The sequence below is a fragment of the Chelonoidis abingdonii genome, chromosome 6 (assembly GCF_003597395.2).
Source record: "Chelonoidis abingdonii isolate Lonesome George chromosome 6, CheloAbing_2.0, whole genome shotgun sequence".
Lineage (NCBI taxonomy): Eukaryota > Metazoa > Chordata > Testudines > Testudinidae > Chelonoidis > Chelonoidis abingdonii.
The window spans coordinates 102,019,895-102,037,967 of record NC_133774.1 but is presented as its reverse complement, the minus strand read 5'-3'; positions in this window follow the sequence as shown (position 1 = coordinate 102,037,967).

Sequence of the window (18,073 nt, the reverse complement as noted above, 5' to 3'; positions counted from 1 at the left end):
ATCAGATGCTGTTGGATTTTACTGAAATATTTTCAATAGGCTGTAAAATAATACAAGGGAGAAAAATTCCCAGACCTCAGAGTACCAAATTTATTGATAATCACCAGTTACTAACTCCACAGATGAAACACGATTGATTGGGAGTAATAATTTTGGTGACTTCATATTCAGGTTAGTTATCTATAGTAAGGGGTACTAGTGATCAGAGAAGTAGAGTCAGCCAGGACTTCTGGGTTTTATTTCCATCTTTGCTATTGACTCACTGTGTAATCTTGAGTTAGCAAAGTCCATTGACTTCAGTAGGCCCTGGATAGGGCCTTCAATCCCTTTGCATTTCAGTTTGTCCCTTTGTAAAATGGGGGCAGAACCATAGGTTCTGGTGCTTGGGGTGCTATGGCCCAGCCCGACTTGAAGTAGTTTACATCAAATACAGAGTTTACCCTTTGGTTCAATGGCTCTCAGCACCCCCACTATACAAATTGTTCCAGCACCTCTGGGCAGAACTGTTAACTACCACACAGGTGAATTAAGCTGAATTAATTAACTTTTGTGCATTGACTGAGGGCGCCAATCGAGAGATGCTGTATAAGTAATTATTGTAAAGAAAGGATGCTCTTGTATTTAAAGCACAGGACTGGAAGTTTGGAGTAGCAACCACACTGAGGAAGTGGGTATTCACCCATGAAAGCTCAAGCTCCAATACGTCTGTTAGTCTATAAGGTGCCACAGGACTCTTTGTTGCTTTGTCCTTAGATGGTTACCCATTTAAATCCCCATCTCTCTTATCAGACTAAATCCTTGTAGGCTCTAATCTATTGCTTCTCACTGAGGTAACTTTATCGTAATGTAGTGGCCACGAGGCAACATGTCTGGGGGCACAGCAACACTTCTGTGTAATGCTGTTTTAAATCAGTCCTCTGGAGCAGGCACCTCCGACTATGAGCTACCTGAGTGCATTGCCTTGACCAGACAGCGCTTCCATTCCTTACCCAGCCAGTAAAACCCACTGCAGTGCCAGCCAGGCGCTGGAGAGAGAGAGAGAGAGACACACACACACACACACACACACACACACACACACACACTGCTTCCTTAGTGCATCTTTGCTGCAGAGTTCCCTGCATCCCTTCACTTTGTCCTCACTTTTGGGCGCTGTCCATGGTTGCAGCACTTGCCTGCTTGACGTCAGCCAGCCAGAGACGCCCGTGCTATTGGCAGAGGAGCCAGGCCGACCTTTGGAATTGTGCGCGCAACCCCCTCCCGCCCCACTCCGTCCCGGGAACCCTTGTCACTTCCTCCCACTGTCCAGAATAGAGAGAGGAGTTGGCCGGGCAGCCCTGCGCTGCGCTGAGGGGGCGGGAGAGGACGCAGACAGCAGCAGGAGCAGCCCAGGCAGTCGCAGCTGGAAGGAGCCGCCCCAGTCAGCCCAGAAGCTCTGTGCATGGAACTTTGTCCTGGCTGCTCGGATTCCTTATGACAACATGGAAGAATTTTTGCAGCGCACCAAATCCAAGCTGGTAAGTTATGGAGAAGAGTTAAAAAGGGAGGGGGCAGCAAAGCGTTAGGTGACTGTTTGCATTTGTGCGCTGTGCACAAAATCCCTCTGGGCATCTTTTTAGTCTATGCAAAAGGATAATCTGTTAATAAGAGTTAATCAGCAACTGGGGCAAGACATCTTTGTGTGGATCACATGTTTTATTTTTCTTTTGTTGTCTTACCTAAAATAAGCCAATTGTAACCCTGCGGTTAGCACTCTTTGATCATTTTATGGAGTGTTCTAAACCATATTTGATTTGCATATGTGGAATAACAATAAATGGGACACTTCAGAACGTTGTTTATGAGTTTGTAAAGTGTCTTTCATATACATCAAGTTGCTGTAAAAAATGACCAAAACAGAATGTTTTCTCCTCTATTTTTGATATATTCCTATCTACTGTGCAACCTCTATGATCTGAATGTCATTTGGAACACAGAATAAGTTTGGGTAATCAAGTTTTCAGATAATCAAAGGAATTTGCAAGGTAGTCAGGGGGTGGGACCACCTTGGGTAATAGTGTTTTATAGATACCTGAGGTTGTTAATCCTGTATACACGAGTTCATATACCTAGGGTCAGATCCTTAGTTGGTGTTAGCTGATGTCATTCTATTGAAATCAGGCAGTGGAGCTGCACCAGTTGAAGATCTGGCCCCAGATATTTACTATATATGCATCCCTTTCTTCATATAGGGGCAGTGCAAAACTGGAATGTTTTGGAGCTTGTGGTGATTTCAGGCTACCTTATGTCCACCTATTAGGATCTATAATCTGTTAAGGGACCAGTCCCACATTAGTTGCCTTTAGTGGGTTGCCTGCTATTCATGTGTTCACATGCAGGTTAGGATAATGTTACCCATTGGGCTGCTAATACTGGTGTCCTTGTTCAGGCAAAATTCCCATTGAAGTCATGTAAAAGCAGCAAAGATCCAGACTAACACGGCTATCCCTCTGATAATTGAAGTCATGGGAGTTTTGCCTCAGTAATTTATGGAAATCAGGCCCTGCATGCTTGTATTTTTTTTTTCCTGGACTGTTATCATAAAAGAACATTAAACTTCAAAGTTGATACTTCCAGTAGCGGTAGCTTTCTGATTTCCAGACCTGTTTTGAAGCTTTGGAGAGAGAGAGGCATTACACTGGAGAAAGCCCACCATACCTTACTTGTAATAACTTGGATGTTATTAAACTGTCTTTCGCTGTCGTGTATCTAGTTAAAAACAATGCTTTAATTTGACAATGAAGGCACCTTCTAGAAGGGGTAGCAAAGCACAAGAGGAAATTCTTAACTGCTGATCCCCTTAACATTAAACATGGTGTGCAAGCAAGGACTAAACTACATTGGGAGTGTCTACTTGATCACATGGCAGAAAATGTGCAGTTGCATCATTATAACTCTGCCTGTTAAAAGGTTGTTTAAGTGTTCTCCTATTATGCTTTTGGGATGCATTTTAACCATCAGAGAAGTGAAGTTGTGGAACAGCCTTCCAAGGGGAGCCGTGGGGGCAAAAACCTAACTGGTTTCAAGAACGAACTTGATTAGCTGGTGGAGGGAATGGTATGGTGAGATTCCCTGCCATGCGTATGGCTCATCTGCAACTGCTATTAGCAAATATCTCCAACTGCCAGAGATAGGACACTGGATGGGGAGGGCTCTGAGTTACTACCAAGAATTCTTTCCCAGGTGCCTGGCTGGTGGGTCTCGCTGACATGCTTAGGATCTAACTGATCGCCGTATTTGGAGTCAGGAAGGAATGTTCCCGCAAGTCAGATTGGTGGAGATCCTGGTTGTTTTTTTTTACCTTCCTCTGCAGTGTGGGGCATGGGTCACTTGCTGGTTTAAAGTAGAGTAAAGGGTGGGGTAACCTGAAGTCTTTATTGATTTGAGGACTTCACTAACTCAGCCAGAGGCTATGGGCCTATTAGAGGACTGGATGGGTGAGGTTCTGTGTCCTGCAATGTGCAGGAGGTCAGACTAGCTCATCATGATGGCCCCTTCTGGCCTTAAAGTCTGAATCTTTGAGCTCCTCACTCCAGTGCACCTGTGTTTTGCTAAGATACGGTGGAGATTCAAGTTCTATATATTTACTTTAAGGGTTTGATTATGCAATCCTTACTTACAGTGAATGGTACCTTAGGCCTTAACAGTCCCATTGGTTTAAAGTGATTACAGTAGAATGGCTTGCAGAGTACCACTCAGTTAGAGTAAGGGTGGCAGAATCTGTCTTTAAATGAACAATTTCTTCAGATTATACAGGAAAGCTTATTACTGTGAGTGCTTCATCATTCATTTGTATCTGACTCCAGCCACAACGTTAATCAATGCTGGTTTTCTTTCATGGCAGAAGTTCTAGCCTGTATAATACGATTTAGTCACAGAGGTCATGGCAGTCATGGATTTTATGACTTTACTGAACCTCTGTGACTTCTTCAGCTTCAGCTGTCAGTGGCTGCCGTCAGGACTGGAGCCAGGGGGGTGCGCTCCCCCCTTGAGCCTGGAGCTGGGGCTGTGTCCCCCTACACCTGGTTCCACTGGAGCTGGGGCTGTGCACACTTACCCTGAGGCTGGAGCCAGGAATGTGTATCTCCCGCTCCCCTCCGCCCCCACCCCGCCTGAGCCTACGACTGGAGTTGGAGCTGGAACTGTGTGCCTCTGCCCTGCAGCTGTGGCCAGTGCTGGAGTCCCCTCCCCTCCCATGGCTGGGGCTGGAGCTAGGGCTGTGCCCCCCACCCCATGGCAATGGAGCTCAGGCTGTCAGTCCCCCCATGAGGCTCTAGCTGTCTTCCCCCGCCCCAGCACTACTCCCCGGTTATTTTTAGTAAAATCACACACAGGTCACAAGCGCTTGTGAATTTTTGTTTATTGTCTGCAACCTGTTGGTGACTTTTACTAAAAATAATCATGACAAAATCTTAATCTTAATCATGGACAGGACTGTTCTAGTTCATGTTTTAAGATAATACAGTATTATGTAGCACTCTATAACTGCAAAAAGTAAAAATCTCCACACAACGTCTAATGATATTAAAATCTCCATTAATATATTCTTTTAAAAAAATAAATTTTACTGTTGTTATTTGATATGCATGTCAGATTATTCTCAGTAATGTTCAGTGCAGAATTTTTAGTTACAAAAATGAAATCCAGGGATATGTTTGTGCATGATTACAAGACAATCTGTTATTCTAAGGAATAAGGAGAAAAATACTGGTGACAAAAATATTAAGGGGTAGAACAGTAATTATCCTGAAATGATCCACATTTATGGTCCAGTCCTGCAATTCTTTCTCAGGCAAAATTCCATTTGAAATCAATGAGCGTTTTGCTTAAGTAAGTGCTGAGTATGTCAATGACCCTGGTCTAGGACAAATTCTGGGGATGGGGCTGAGGGAAGAGGATCAGAGGTGGAAATAAGTGACATATGCTGCTACAGTAGTTCTGGGCTTCATCATAGGCAGGTTAGGATCTTTTGGCCCCTCAAACAGTCTTGAATCCAGAGAGCAGAAAGGTGGCAGAAAGCCACAATTTACCCCTTCCTGTCCCGTGGCTGTCCTTCTATGCTCTGGCTCCTGGAAGGGCAGTACTGAATTGGAACTGCTAGTTTTGCTTTCTCTTTAAGGATTATTATATTATGGAAAAAAGAACCTCCAAAATACACAAGAGAAGGTCTCCAACTAGAGAACAAGTTAAAACTAGTCACACTACTTAACTTGGGGGGGAGGGGGCTGAACTCCAATGCAACACAGATATTGGTAATAGGCCATGTGGAGGGATTCTCTGTAAGTGGATCACCCCTACCAGATGCTAAAGAGTGACTAAAGTGCTGCTGAGGAACTATTTCTTCCTTATTCAGACTCTATAGAGGGTTGTCCACATTGTGTGGAGTCCATTCTGGGGAGTGGGGGTGTGGAATTTCAATAGACCAAGAGAGGAGTGAGGGGATGGAAGATGAGACTGTGGAATAGTTTCCTTAAGAAAATGGTGGAAGCCCTATCCTTTGACGCTTTTTAAAACTAAACTAGACAGAACACTATACACTTAACTATACTCTGCTATAATGTGGAATAGAGAACAATTTTGCATTGGCTAGGAGATCGATTATGCAGTCTATTAGCCTTCTGTGTTTCTATGCAAAGCCACACAGAATGCCAGTATGTAGCACTAAGATAAAAATAAAAAATTACTTCCCTATTGACTTTCCTCCTTTGCAGATAGCACAGATTAATGTTTTCTTTCTTGTTATAACTAATATGTCTTGCACTTGTCAACTCCTTGCACTGGCATTTTCAAATAAATAATATTCTTCTGTTCACACAAAAATGAATGGAAAGGGAAAAGGTACTATAAAAATCTTTGTGCATTCTTCCTTTGAAGTGGAAAGGTGAAGTGCATCAGAACAGTTGGAGCCTGAGAATGCATGAGAAATCCTAGCCTCCCACCTCTTGATATTGGGACATCTGTGTGGTTAGCCTGAGTCACTGATCATTATTTTGCAAGAGCAACATTAAGGTCCAAAGGGATTTCAGCAGCATCAGAGCCCAGTTTGCTCAGGGAACATGCTGGCACTCACAACTCATTCTTGGTTCTGCCCCCACTGCCAGCCAGGATACAAAGGACATAGAGGGGCTGCTCCTGGCTTAAGGGGATGCATTTGTGTACGTGCTTTTTTTGTAGCTTCTGGGTCCTTCTTTCAGGGCTCATATGCCACATTTGACCTGTATTTGTTGGTAAGGCTTCTGCAGTTGTCGTGCAACACAGAGGCCTTTATCAGTTGGAATATGTATGGTTGTAGGGATACTGTTCAGTATGGCATTTCTGCTGGAAGACAGCTGAGGTTGTTCACGTATTGTTCATGGGTGTGCCACACAAAAGTAAATTTTTTCTTAGTGGCAGGAAGTTTGATTTGCAGCATAATTTATATATATGCAAACATGTGCGCGCACACACACACACACACATATTGAAGTGGGAGGATAAATTCAAAGTCTAAACTACCTGACATTGTGTTTGTATTTTTTTCCTCCAGAAAAGATACAGAATCTTGTGCCAATAATATTAGAATGATTGTTAAGCATATGAATGATGCCATATGTCCTAATGAGAGTTTAATGTAAGACGGCAGCACAATACATGCAATGGAAAGAGTGGCAGTGAAAGGGTTAAGGACTTCTAAAAAAATTACATCTGGAAGCTGTCAAACAATGTTCTCTTTTCATTTTGTTCCTAACCATGTTTTGTTTACTTTGTCATTTGATGATAAACGTACAGTATGTAATAGCTCCACTGTGCTGGCCCTGTTCCTGTCTGTGCAATTACATCCTGGCTATATAAATTCCCCTGAAGTTTTAGTTCAATATTCTTAAACTTCCTGTTCTAAACTGCTGTTAAAGAGCTGTTATGTTCCACCCACGAGATAGCATTCAGAGTTTTTTACAGGAATCACTGAAATGTGGCTGTGGTATGAAAGATTTGTAATGATTGATGCAAAGCTGATGGATTGGATTATTCTGAATAGAAAGTATAAATGTTTGAAGAAATATATTGGAGTTCAGTGAAGCTGGTTCGTTGTTTGTTCAAATGCTTTAATTTTCAGTACTTCGTAATATAGGGCAATGTCACATACACATAATCAGGACACCAATGCTTTTAAATGTATTAATATTTGTACAATGTTTTCAAAATGTAACAGCTATATAGTGCCATGTAATGTTTATTGATAGTGCAGTTCCTTCTCAGAAATAAGTAATTTTTCAGAGGTTAATAAATACTATTAATTTACTTTGTCCCTGTAAAATTAATAAGTCTCCAGTTCAGCAGTGTACTTAGGCATGTGCCTTACTTCAAGCATATGAGTAGTCCCCTTGAAGTCAGTGGCAAATGTTTCATTTGCTGAATCAGGCCTTAAAATTCTAGCAAAATCTACAAGAAACTGAACCTTGCCCTATCCTGGGTCTTGGGCAGAGGAAGTTTTGGGGAAGAAGATTTTAATTTTTGGGGAGAGGGAGGAAAGAAGAAATATTTCTCTGGTAGTATAAATAAAAAAGAAAAAATCCAGTCATTTGAATTTGCTCTCTCTGGCCCAATGAATGCTGAATTATTTATATAAAGTAGAACAGCTTCAACAAGAGACACTGAGCATCAGAGAGAGTGGCTGTATAGCTAACTGGTTGGGGCACTCACCTAGGATGTAGGAGACCCCCCATTCTAGTCCCTCCTACAATCAGGTAGAGCCAGGCCTTGAATTTGGGTCTCCTACAGCTCAAATAAATACTGTAGCCAGTAGTGTATTGACTGCTTTAGGGTGGACCAGGTCGCTGTCTCCCTCAAAATTCCATCCTGGACCTGCAAAAACCTTCCTAACAAAAGTTTTGTCAAAAATAATATATTTCTGCAAAAAGTTTTAGGTCCAACAAATTGGCATTTTTTGACATAAGCATTTTGTTGAAAAATTCCTGACCAGGAACAGGTAGAAAGTCTTGAGGCAGATGAATTGGTAGGCAGAGGAAAGGAGAGGTTTTATTCATGCATGGATCTGCCATTTGTTACATGGATGTCACCTCCGTGTGTGTATATTTTAATTCCTGTCCATATTGAAATCATAATGCTATCTTAGAAGTGTTCCTTAATTCAATTGTTACAATCAATTGTTTCCCATCAGCAGTATACACAGTGATTTTTGTCTGAGAACTGCATTAGCCAAACCATTCTATAGACCATCTCCAAAAGCTAAAGTGACTTTCAGGAAAGCTCTGGGTTTCCATGTGATGGTCCATTTTTCTGGGAACTTCTTTTGGAACAACTGAAATGGCCTAGTGTTTAATTTCAATCAAAACATTTGAGTTTTTTATAACTACAATTTTTTTTCCCAAGACACTGCAATACTAAATAGAATTTGCTCTGTGTTTACAGAAAACAGTCCAGTGGAATGAATAGTCAATGTAATAAATTTTTGGTGTAAAGAGAAAGCTTTGATAGTTTTTATACTCATTTAAGGTGTTTACAGTGAATTTCTATGAGTCTTGTTCAGTGTTACGTGACAAACACATTCAGAAAACTATAATACATTTAAAAAAATGATTATTTTGGAACCATAAGAATGTTGCCACAAAAATATCCTAGGATCTTGATTTTGAAAATATGGTCTCCTTATCCGGAGCAGTTCTACAGCAGAGCTCTCAGACTAAGCCTCCCTGTCCATAATGATCAGAGAAATGCTGCTAGATCTTTCTAGAAACAGCTGTGTTTAAATGTTGTTGTAATCAGCACAGTTCTGATCCCTATGTGGGAAAGTCTGTATTTTTTTCCTGCAGTGATTGGCACTCTCTAAAAAACTAATCTAGGCTGGCTACCTTTCTGATTAGGCAGTAGACCACCACATTGGAATAAGTCTCTTTCTAATAGCTAATCTCATTTTATAATGATTTATTACTGAACAACAGCAACGAAAGTATAGCAACCTGAGAAGTTTAATAAATGCTTGAATTTTGCCAGGTAGCAGCTGGGAAAAAAAATACCCTCAGAAGCACTGGGTTTTTTGTAGGGATCCTCTGAGTCACCTTATTAGTTATTATTATGCTTTTGTGTTCAATAGAAATCAGTTGAATTTTTTTTCTAGAGAAACTTGAGTCATAGTATTCAAATCCAGATTTTGTCCCCCCGTCTCAAAGTTATTTGGATTCATTATTCTGGTTTACTATTGTTTTCTGGATTTTTTTTAAATTCAGGCAGCAGAAAAGAAAATATTTTCATCTGACTTCGATTGTTTGGTGTTGAGAAAATAAGCAAAATTTCCCTCTTCTGTAAAGTTTGACTTTTCTGTCCTTTCACTTGACTTGGTCTGAAAAACAGAGGAGATGGTAGTCATGATGGACAGTTCATTTGCTAAGCCAAAATATGGTGATTAGTTCTCAAAGTTTACATTAGTTATAGAAAAAAAATAAAGTTTTACTTTAAAAATGAAGAAGTTCTGTTTACTTCACAAAAGGATTATGATGTAGATTGTGCCATTCAGGCCCAATCTAGAGTAGGGGGTGGTCTGCTATTGTCCTGAGGAGTGAAGACTCTCTGCCACCCCTTAGCAGGATGCAGTGTGTTCCCTTCTACTTGTCGACAGGTATTTACACTAGAAAAACAAGAGAATTTGCCCCCACTGTTTGACTGGTTTCAGCTGAACAAATGGAGAACTATTCATTAGAATACTCCTTGTATATTCTTACATACATAACACATCATTAAGTAACTGGACCTGAACTCTTAAGCCCCCTTTCCCCTTCACCATACAGCTTGCAAGGTATGGAAGGTAGAGAGAGAGGAGAAAAGTTGAAACATCTTCTATTTCCTAGTGTAAGCAAGGTTAGTGGGAGGAAAGGAAAGAGAAACATCCCACCCTGCCATCCAAGCAGCCAGAGTAGGATGGGAAGGAGGGAGAAGGTAGTGTGTTGAAAGTCATAGAAAGCTACATAATAATCATAATGTCATGCTGTTTCCCGACTGTGAACGCCAACCTCAGAGCAGACTGTTAAGAAGCAGCGCAGAGACCCCAAACTGGTTGTATGTTCTGTAATTAGATTTCACCAATGCAGTAACAAATGTCAACTCCTGAAGCACTGCCTTACCATGGAACCACAGATAGGCTTTGGGTGTTCCAATCTAGCTTGCCACCCAGGCAAACTGGATTTAGTGATAGCTGGTTGCTATACACCAAAAATCACAAAATATTCAGGTTGCTTCCAGTCCCAACAGACCAGTCACTAGCCCCAGGTCAATTTGTACCTTATATCTCTCACCAGAGAGAATGCTTGCAGTCAGTCCTGTAATAAACCAACTAGAGATTTATTAATTAAGAAAAAGAAATGAGAGTTATTACAAGGTGGACACATATACACAAATGAGTTGTTATATGGGTCTAAAAGGTGACAGTTGCCATAATCTGTCATTTCTGAATGTCTTTTAGGCCTAACCCAGATTGACCCTGGGTATCTCTGCTTCTGTTTCATGGCTGCGGCCCTGATAGAATCCAAATAACAAATGAGAAATTAAAACTTTTCTTTTCAGCTATAATTTCCTTCTTCCAGAATTCAAGCTGATGGGACAAGCCCTTTTGCATGTAGCCTCTTCATGGATGTGAAGGGGCAATTAAAGTCTTTTTATTGTGATGTCCCACAATGGCCCCTGTAGTTTTGATAGTCTTCTTGATGAACAGGGAAATATTCCCCTAACAGGTTCACAGCAAATTCTTTTTACAGTTATAAAGCAAAAACTTAAATATTACCTTGTAGCAGGTGATGAAGATATTATAAGTGAGATTGTGAACTTCTTATGAACCGCCGCATGCATTAAAGTCTAAACGCTGTAAACACATTGTTATAAGTTCAGTACTCATCTTAACCATACTAACACACAGGTGAAACAGGCTGCTTTCCAGCAATGAATTTGTCCAGGCTCAGCTGAGATCTAAAGCCTTGTCAAGTGTTGGCATCTCATTTGCCAGCATCACACATGACATCACATTGTGTTGTGTTCTCATCTTGTGTGATAATCTCACAATGCTAACTTCATAGCACCATCTCAGGACCCTACAGCACAATTATTTTGTGGGCATCTGCAACTTCATATAATGGGCCAGCTTTTCCAGGCAGATTATTGCTACTATGCCAAAAAGAGTGGCATAGATAGATTCATATGTCTGAAAGACATCCACCAAGTGGTTCCACTTAGAACCATAGTTCCACTCCCCCTGCAGAATCTAATGTGTGTGCATGCTCATGGAGTGTTTGGGGGAATGAAGGAAAGGTGGGGGCATTTACTCTCTACCCAAATATTCCCTCCCAGAGCAGAATTTTCAAGATGAGGTTTCTCGTTTTCAACCTAGACAACCTCTTCATTCTGCCCCTTAGGAATTAAAGTATCTGGGATTCCTCAGGCATGCCCAAACCAGGCAAACTCTACTTACTGTTCCCCTCCTCTCTCTCCCCCCATAACCTCCACTTCCTACTTACCTGTCTCTCTCCACAAACCTCCCTTATTTATCTGTCATATCTGTAGCAAATAAAAAATAGTATGAGGCTGCCATTTTCGCTTCTTACAGTGTTACATAGCTGGCCACTTACCTATGTGAACAGCCAGCCCATCCTGTCTGCACTTGGATGCGATATTCCCATGAGGTTGTTCCTGATTGCATTTCAGGAGTGCAGCAAAATGCAATCAAGGAGAGAGAATGGCATTCTAGACCTTTCAAACCCACATTAATCAGTGTATCCTCCAACTGAAATTCATAATTTTAAGCTGCAATTTTTAAATGTACAAAAATCTCCATTTCCAGTGTTCAGATTGAGACCACTTGGTGATGGCTGGATCCCCACATTTCCCTAAAAATATCATTAAAAATCAAACCTAGTCATTGCTTCCTTAAACAAATACAGTAACTCCTTGCTTAACGTTGTAGATATATTCCTGAAAAATGCGACTTTAAGCGAAACGATGTTAAGCAAATCCAATTTCCCCGTAAGAATTAATGTAAATAGTGGGGGTTAGGTTCCAGCGAAATTTTTTTCACCAGACGAAAGATTATATATATGTATCCACAGTATAAGTTTTAAACAATCAATTTAATACTGTACACAGCAATGATGATTGTGAAGTTTGGTTGAGGTGGTGGATTCAGAGGGTGGGATATTTCCTAGGGAATGCCTTCCTGCTAAACTAGTCCTGGTGAACTAGAACTTGGCTGAGCCCTCAAGGGTTAACACATTGTTGTTAATGTATCCTCACACTCTACAAGGCAGCACGAATGGAGGGAGGGAAGACAGCATGGCAGACAGAGACACACATCTTGTGTGTGTGTGTTTGTGAGAGAGAGATGTGCATTGCCTCTTTAAGTGTGCTGAACCACTTCAAGTACATTGCCTTTTTAAGTAGACCAGGAAGTTGAGACAGCAGCTTCTGCCAGCAAACTTCCTCTGTCCTGAGCCCCGTTGTATCCCCCCTGTTCTGTAGAGATGGGATAAGCAGGGGGCAGGAGCAGGGGGACACCTTAATATTAATGCCCCTCTTCCTCCCATCCCCCGCACAGCAAGCAGGAGTCTCCCGGGAGCAGATCCAAGGCAGAGGGCAGGAGCAGCACATGGCAGTGGCAGGAGGGACAGCTGAACTGCCCGGCAATCGATAGCCTGCTGGGCAGCTGCCGCACAGAGAACTTAGCGGAGTGGGGAGCTGATGGGGGGCTGCTGGTCCACCAGCTAGCTCCAATGGGCTGCTCTTTCTGCAAGCAGTGGACAAAGCAGGCAGCTGCCAAACAACATTATAAGGGAGCATAGCTCAACTTTAAACAAACATATTCTCTAATTGATAAGCAACGTAACAATGAAACAACATTAACGGGGACGATGTTAAGTGAGGAGCTCTGTAGTTATTAATACCTAGGTACTTCTTGAAGACCAGCTAATAATTTCCAATCTGGATTCAACAAGGAGCTGGAAGAACAGAATCTGCATGTGTGCTCTTTGCTTCGCCTCAATCAGGAGTTGTTATATAGTGACAGAAGTGCATGGTAACCTATAGCAAACTCTGTTTAAGAAATATTAGGGTTGTGACAGAAACCAAAGAAGTTAGATCTTCATCCTTAACCCAACCCACAGTAATAAGCCAGAGCAGCACCAGTCAGTCACATGAGCCCTTCTAGTGCAACAAGAGAAATTAAGGATGGATTTCTTTGCTTTTTATAGTTTGTGTCTCATCTTTGAAGATGATATCATAGACTATTGTTTGCATTCAAGGCATTTTAAAGTGAAAACATCCTGCACGGAGATTTTTAAATGTATGTTATTGATTGATTATACTTTAAGAGCTCTGGGCTCTTTTAAAATGCAGATTATTGAACTAATGGATTGTAATAGCTCCAAATTGGATAAATAGTGCCCTAAGCTTCCTTCAGACAGACAACGTGTATCCTTGTGTGACTAGGCTTTGCTCACAGGATTATTTTGTGAGGCCAGTAGGAATTTTGGTGGCTGTAAGGATTGGTCTTGGGGTATAGATCCTTTTATATACATGTAGTCAGATCATAGGTCAGCCCACACAAGTAAAGTGTCATTATCATCTAATGGCTGTTTTGCTCATGAATTGAGTTTAGTGGTTTCATTTCAGTTCCTAGTAGGCAAGAGACCATACGTCAGATACTAGCAAAATTGCACCACTGTTGTCAATTTAATGAAAAGGTCACAGACTCAAGACTGATCTAGAAATGGAGATTCTGACCTCTGCAGCCCTTTCTCTTGGCACAAAGGGGCTGTAAAGCTAGCCTAAGTGGACAGCTGAAGATTTCCCCAGCATGGGAGAAGCCCTGGGGTAGAACCAGCATAGCAGGCTTTGTGCTATCTTTCCCTTGCAGCCACTAGTGTAAGGGATATAAGGGGAGCATGGCTGCTGGGAGAGTGTATGGTCATGAGGTTGCTCTAAATTGTTTCAAGCCAGCCCCCAGCTGGCCCCAGGATCAGGAATTGCTCACATAGCATAAAGTCATCTTTGCCCCCCTCTGCAGGTTTTGTTTGGTATAACATATGGACATTTTGTAGGTATTCTGTTGCTAACATAAATATTCAGATATTTAAAATTTCGTTTCAAATTTTTTCCAAATTCCCCTTCCCCCTGCCCCTTATTTTCAGCCAACTGTAGTTTTAAAAGTATTGATGCTTTAAGATGTGGAGTTCACATTCTGCAAAAGGGAAATCAGTGGACTTTTGGATTAATGCTTTCAAGTTAATTCTCTTCCTGATATAAGTGGGTTCCATTATAAACCAAAGAAAGAGTACGCTGCAATGAGTAGAAAATGGATCAAGTAATGGACATAAAGTCTTTCTACACCCCATATGCTTGTGACTGAAAAGGACTGCCAGCTGGTGCTTCCCCTGGTGGCCTATGTAAATAAGTTTGTTGGTTTCTGTGCTTGGTGGCAATTGGCACTAATTGTCACCTTTGTTGAGACTTAGCCAAGGGCTGAATGGACTTGAAGAGTGACTTTCCTAATCAACTTCATAGACTCAGATTTTAAGGCCAGAAGGGATCATCATGATAATCTAGTCTGACCACCTGTGCATTGTAGGCCACAGAACCACACCTACCCACTCCTGTAAATAGGCCCATAACCTCTCTCTGAGTTACTGATGCCCTCATAGCTTACTGTAAAGAAGTTACACAGAATTCACCATTTACAGTAGTTCAACTAGCAAGTGACCCATGGTCCATGCTGCAGCAGAAAATGGAAACCCCCGGACTCCAGGGTTTCTACCAATTCCTCTGTTACAGGGTGCTCTACTCACTGCTGGTATGGCGCCTCCTCCTGACCGCTCTGGGGAATAGTTCATCACATTTCAACTCCCCTTCCTGCAGTTGCTTGCTGTCCTTCCAGTCTCAGTCTCTTTGTCTGTACCCCTCTCACATCTCAGGAGGTGCTGTGGCCTCTTAGTGAGAGCATTCTGGCTAGGTCACTGTTGTGGTTTCCCCTTCTGGGGGTTGGAAAGGCTCTTTTTATACACAGGCTCGGGCCGTTTTCCTATCCACTGCCCTTCTGGTGCCACTTTTTCTGTGGTTGGTTGGGGAACCCGGGCCCACCCTCTACTTTGGCTTCCTGCTCAGGGACCCTCCAGCTAGCAGTCAGAGTGTGTTCCACCCTGTACCTTGCTCCATTTCCCTGAGCCCTTTCCTAGCCATCTGGCTCTCCTTTCCTTCTCTGGGTCTGCTAGCTTCACCACTCCTTCCTCCCAGGAGCTGCTTCAGGGTATACAGCTCTGCAGCCTCTAAATACTCCTCCCTCTTCCCAGGGCGTGACTGCAGCCTTTTCACATAGCCCCCTCTGTTGTTAGCTTCCTGGCTTATTCCTGCACAGGTGAGCTTCTTCTAATTAAGGCTTCTCTCAGTCTTAATTCCTAGTAGATTAATTAGCCCATGTGGCCTCTATTAACCCCTGCAGGGTGAGTGTAAGGTGGACACACCATCACACTGACCTGGGGAAAATTCCTTCCTAACCCAAAATGTGGCGATCAGTTAGACCCTGAGCTTGTGGGCAAGACCCAGAAGTCAGTCACCTGAGAAAGAATTCTCTGTAGTAATGCAGAGTCCTCCCCTTCTAGTGTCCCATCACCGACTGTTGAAGATTTTTGCTACTAGCAGTCACAGATTAGCTACATGCCATTGTAGGCAGTCTCATCATACCATCCCCTCCACAAACTTATCAAGCTCATCATATCATACCCTCCATAAACTTATCAAGTCTTGAAGCCAGTTAGATTTTTTGCCCCTCGCTACTCCTCTTGGAAGGCTGTTCCAGAACTTCATTCCTCTAATGGTTAGAAACCTTCATCTAATGTAAAATCTACATTTATTGATGGATAGTTTATATCCATTTGTTCTTATGTCAACACTGGTGCTTAACTTAAATAATATTTATCCCTCTGATGTTTTTATAGAGAGCAATCACCTTCTTTTGGTTAGACTAAATAAGCCCACCTCTGCTCATCAGATAGGTTTTCCATTCCTCTGATCATCCTAGTAGCCCTTCTGTGCACCTGTTTCGGTTTGAATTAATCTTCCTTAAATATGGGAGACCAGAATTGCCCACAGTATTCCAGATGAGGTCTCACCAGTGCCTTGCATATTGTTACTAACACTTCCCTGTCTACTGGAAATACCTCTCCTGATGCATCCTCGGACTGCCTCAGCCTTTTTCACAGTTGCATTGTATTGGCGGCTCATAGTCATCCAATGATCAACCAATACACGGGTCTTTCTCCTCCTCTGTTGCTTTCAGAGAGGGATTCTCCAAGAAAGGGTTGAGGCGTGCAGTGCAGGGAAGCCCTCTGCACTTTCTATTCTGTGGATGAGAAGACTTCAATCTCCAGGTCTGTCAATATGGCATCTTTCATCAGTACTAAACACCCACTCAAAAGTAAAAGGTAGTATAAACTAGACCCTACATCTCTGCCCTTTCAGACCATGGGCTTTGCATTTCAGAGAAAGGGCCGTATATTGAGAGGTAAGGCAGGTAAGGAAATAAACATAGTCTTAACATTATTTTTTAATTTGGTTTGGAAGAACCTTCTATTGCTTACCCTCAAAATGAGCTAAATGTTGAAATAAGTGTACAACTGTTAAATTTCTGCAGCTCTTCTCCCATAACAAAATTAGGTCTGATATTCTATACAGTCATCATTTGACATGCTCTGATGTGTATTTTCAAAGTTGGAGATTAATGAGTATGTCATTAGCAGAGATATTCAGAGCATCACAGGTATTTGATAACACATTTAAAGTCAACTGACTGTCACTTAACAGGAAGTAGAGCCTGGTTACATCCCCCAGAGATCCATAAAGAGTACACATCTGTGACTAATATAACAGATGACTGGATGTCACCAGTGCTTTTTACAGCAACAGCTGAAAGATCATTTATCTTGAAGTGAAAAAGTCAACCCTCATGATAAGCAGGTCAGACAGCTAGACAGTGAAATACTTCATGGTGCAGACGGACTATGTGGCATATTGTTTTGAAGAATGTCACATGGTCTTGCTTGTCTTGTGAGGTGCCTAGCACATTTCAGAGTGCTTGAAAAATAACAATAGCAGTAATACACATTGGTAGGTTAGTGTAAGTGTGACTTGTGTGCCAAAGGGGTAGAAGGATGGGATTGTAGCAGTAAAAGCAATCAACATGGCATAAGAAAGTAACCCTACTTTCCATCCGTTCTGCATGGATGTTACACTCATACTTACTCATATAACACGTATGTCACCTCTGAATTTGAGTCAGTGCACCAAATTCATCCTGATGTACTTCAGCTGACAATTGGAATTACACAAGGATTAATTAGTCCCTATGTATCGATTTTAAGATCCCTAGAGTTGGGATTGAGTCTTCCTATTACACAGCACAATTTCTTTGAAAATCTGGGAGCAGGATCCTATTTCTCATAATTTTTCTCCTAACACAGGTGGACAAGAAATATTCACATCACTAGTTAATAAAAATAAGTAAAAGAGAAAGAAAACAATCAGTCTCGTTAGGGATTATTTCTCTAAGGGGCTTGTTCTGTCAAAATAATCACAAAAATACTCCATAATCCAAAATACTTCTTAAGAATGATGGGCCTGATTCCAGTCTCACACCTGTGAAAATAAAGAGCAGCTCACTTAAAGTCAATGGAGCTATTCTAGTGCAAAATGAATGTGAAGAAGATCAGAATCAGGCCTATTGTATGAAAATAAATAAAAAGGAGAAGTGTTGCAAATCGCAGAATAGTATGTGGGAAATGACACTAAAATGATTTCCTGAACATTGCACTGGACCCAGTGAAATGCCTGTCATGAGAGACTGCTTGGTGAGGCATATAATGCCCTTTCCAGTATTAAATGTATAAATAAAATTGCAGCCTGCTGCTTAAATGTATCCTATGTGTCTATCATTCATTCACCTGCATATACTGATAAATAGCTTGGTGATTATCATTAGCCATGCACAAAATTGTTGTAACTTAGAGATTTT